Genomic DNA, 4,163 nt, shown 5'->3' on the forward strand with positions numbered 1-4,163 from the left:
AAACTATCATTATCTTGCTAATATTGTCAAAGTTCTATGCCCAGATCAATGGTATAAACTTACAGAGCAATGGTATATACAATGGCATAAACTTACAAGGAGTGAAATGGCCTTGAGGATAACTTTCCTAGATCAATTCTTCTCAGACTCTTTGAAAACATAGGTTTCTGGACCCTACCTCTTTCTTCTCCCTCTCCTCCTCCTCCTTCTCCTCCTTTTCCTCTTCCTCCTCCTCCTCTTCCTTCTCCTCCTCATCTCAAAACTCTGATTCAGAAGGCCTTGGGCCAGGCCTGAGAATTACATTTTAGCCAGTTCCCAGGTGACCTATTAGGCAGTAAATCACTCTTTCAGTACCAAGACCTTAACTAACACTGAAAGGTCACGCAGTCATCCTTTTTTTTAAAATATTTTTTTATTATTTATTTATTCCCTTTTGTCGCCCTTGTTGTTTTATTGTTGTAGTTATTATTGTTGTTACTGATGTCGTCATTGTTAGATAGGACAGAGAGAAATGGAGAGAAGGGGACGACAGGAAGAGGGAGAGAAAGATAAGACACCTGCAGACCTGCTTTACCGCCAGTGAAGCGACTCCCCTGCAGGTGGGGAGCCGGGGGCTCAACCGGGATCCTTACGCGGTCCTTGGGCTTTGTGCCATGTGCGCTTAACCGCTGCGCTACCGCCCGATTCTCCGCAGTCATTCTTTTACTTACATCCAAGTTTTGATTAATTTTTCTCTTAACCTGCCACTGAAAATCCCCAGGAGAGACCCACCCCTCTAGATGAGGAAAAGCAAAGAATGACAAACTGCATGTTGCTCTTGGCTGAAGAGCTGAGTTCAGAACTGAGTGGTGGACTGAGATAAACAAATCCAAGCTCTTCGGGTGCTTCTCCTGCTGCTAGGTACATCTCAGTTGCGTTGTCCCAAAGCAGTCCTATTGTGGCCATTGTTCCTCAAACTCATATGTGAGCCTCTGGTCTTATCATTGCAATGTGGGGAAGAGCTGATTCAAATCACACCAGTGGCGAGAAATTATAGAGGGAAAGAGAAAATCCCTTCCATAATCAAGAACTGCCATTCTAGTTTGCTTTCCCAAATATCTTCATTTGAACAGTCAATCATATCTTTTCCCCAAAACAGCAAGCAGAGCCCTTCTCAGCTCTTGTGGTTGTCAGATTAATTACAGGACACACAACTAAAATTAAAGTTTGGATAAACAATGAATACGTTTTAGCATAAGTATATCTCAAATGTTGCATGGCATACACATTAAAAAATTAGTCATTATGGGGGGGGGGGGTAAATACCATAATGGTTATGCAAAGAGACTCTCATGCCTGAGGCACTGAAGTCCCAGATTCGATCTCCCATACCTCCATAAATCAGAGCTACTCAATACTCTGGTAGGAAAGAAAAGAAAAGAGAAGAAAAGAAAACAAAAGAAAAGAGAAAAGAAAAGGAAAGGAAAAAAAGTCATTATTTTTCTCCTAATCAAGTTTCACTTAGAGCCCTGTATTTTCACTCAGTGGCACATATCAAATTTATATATGACTCTTGGGAAGACTAAATAAAATAATGACTGTAAACTACTGTATATTGAATAGATGGTATTTGACATGTGTTAGGGATTAGTATCTCTCCAGATGCACAGAAGGCAAATTCAGGAAAGAAAAAAGAATCTTCTATTATGGGCTAAAGTGCAACCCTATAACCCCATTGATATATTAAACTCTAAATTTCTTGTACCTCCAAACATGAATGGATTAGAAAATGGGAGTTTCAGAGGTGATTAAATGAAGATGTGGCTATGAATGAGTATGGGTCATGATGCAATCTCATTGGTGTCTTTACAAGAAGAAGAATTTTGGATACAAAGGAGGCACTGGGGATTATTGGTCACAGAGGAAATAGTACTAAGGATGCAGGAGGAGGAGGTCATCAGCAGACAAAGGAGAGAGCCCTCAGAAGAAATCAAACCTACTGATAACATTGATTTTGAACCCTTATTCTTTAGAACTATGAGAAAAAAAGAAAGACAAAAAGTATCTGTTGTTGAGGGCACTCTCTCTGTGGTTTCTATTATGACAACCCTAGCAAACTAATAGAACTGGTAAGGGCCAGGGATGGGATTCAAATTTAAGTGGCTAGGTCCTTATGGTTAAAAATTACAAATCATAAGAGTCGGGCAGTAGCACAGTGGGTTAAGCACAGGTGGTGCAAAGCACAAAGACCCAAGTAAGGATCCCGGTTCCAGCCCCCAGCTCCCCACCTGCAGGGGAGTCGCTTCACAGGCGGTGAAACAGGTCTGCAGGTGTCTATCTTTCTCTCCCCCTCTCTGTCTTCCCCTCCTCTCTCAATTTCTCTCTGTCCTATCCAAAAACAACATCAATAACAACATCAATAACTACAACTAAAACAACAAGGGCAACAAAAGGGAATAAATAAATAAATATTTTTAAAAATTACTTATCCATTGCCCCAGGAAGTAGAGAACATGTTGAACTCTCAAACCTGAGGTACAAAGTTTAATCTTTGGCATTGCATATGCAAGAATAATATTCTGGTCCTCTTCCTATCTCTTTCCTCCCCTCTATTATTAATAAATAAATAAAATCTTTTTATTAAAAAATAAATAATTGCTTATCAACTAGACAAAACCCTCTCAAATGGGAAGTCAGCATGGATTCTTCACACCTATAATAGTGAATTGTCAATAAATGAGTCTATTTCCACCTTTCACACACCACTGTCTCCAAACTTTATACTCACTGCCCTGATTGAGTCTCTTAGCTACATTATTCTCTACTTTGTCTACTATCTCCCTTAGCATTTCAAAATGCTCAGAACTCCTTAGTGGTAATAACTGAAGTTACCAGTGGTACTTAACAGCTAGTGTTAGGCTGTTATAGTTAATGCATAGGGGAATGGGAGGAAGTGTGTTAATAAACCATGACTGACAGAACTGATGGGGTCCCAGGACCTGCCTGTCCTCATATCAAATAAGCCCTATCACAGAAAAAGATTTATGACTGCTCCTTTTTTCTTCCAGAAAACAGCTTTGTGAAGTGCGCGTATGTGCATGCATGTTTGTGTTAGAGGGAGAGGAAAAGAGAATTGGAATATAGTTTCAAAATCCCATATTTCCATCTGGCTGCTCATGTTTTTTTTATAAGATTAGATGTGGTAACTAACTGTCAACAACATGGACTGACTGGTTTTCCCCAAAAAGTCGCCAGTGTCAACATGCCTAAAGATTATTCATGAAACATTTCCAACCAAAGTTGTAAATAAATGGCTCACTAGAATATAATGATTTTTTTTCAGTTATTGAACTACTAACTAGAGTGAAAGTTAAGACTGAAATAAGAGAGCCAATTATTAAGCTTTTCTAGAGGGAAAAGTATTCTCCAGGAGAACAACCATTTGGCTTGAATCTCCCCCCCACTCAAAAATGTGTGTTGAATTCTTCACCCTTAGTAACTCATAATAGGACCTTACGTTTTTTACTTTCTTTATTGGGGGGGGGGGGTTAATGTTTTACAATCTATAGTAAATACAATAGTTTGTACATGCATAACATTTCTCAGTTTTCTACATAATAATACAACCCCCACTAGGTCCTCTGTCATCCTTTTCCAGGATCTGTACTCTCCCCCCACCACCAACCCCTCACCCACCCCAGAGTCTTTTACTTTGGTGCAACATACCAAATAGTAGGACCGTATTTTTTAGGTAGACTTGTAGAAATAGACTTCTTGAAGATAAAATTAGTTAAATTGATATTAATTATACTGGAATAGAGTGGACACTTCATTCAATACAACTGGTGTCTATAAATGACAAGAAGACCAATGTCAAGAGAAATGAAAAAGCCAAAATAAAAGAATGAGACTACATAAAAGTAAAACACTTCTGCCCATTGAAAGACACCATCATAAAACCACAGAAAGAACTGAGCATTAGTGCAGTGAGCAGAACACATGTCTGTCATGAGTGAGACCCAGGTTCTATCCCCAATACCCCATAAAAGCACAAAAAAAGGACAGAGACAAATGTAACTCCACAGACGGTGGAATTTTGTTTTGTATACTTCATCTCACTGGGGCAGGGAACAGGAATAGGAAGCAGGGATATTCTCAAGCTCTGGGCTAGGTATTCCAGAGTT

Source organism: Erinaceus europaeus, chromosome 8 (genome assembly GCF_950295315.1).
Source record: "Erinaceus europaeus chromosome 8, mEriEur2.1, whole genome shotgun sequence".
NCBI classification, from domain to species: Eukaryota; Metazoa; Chordata; class Mammalia; order Eulipotyphla; family Erinaceidae; genus Erinaceus; species Erinaceus europaeus.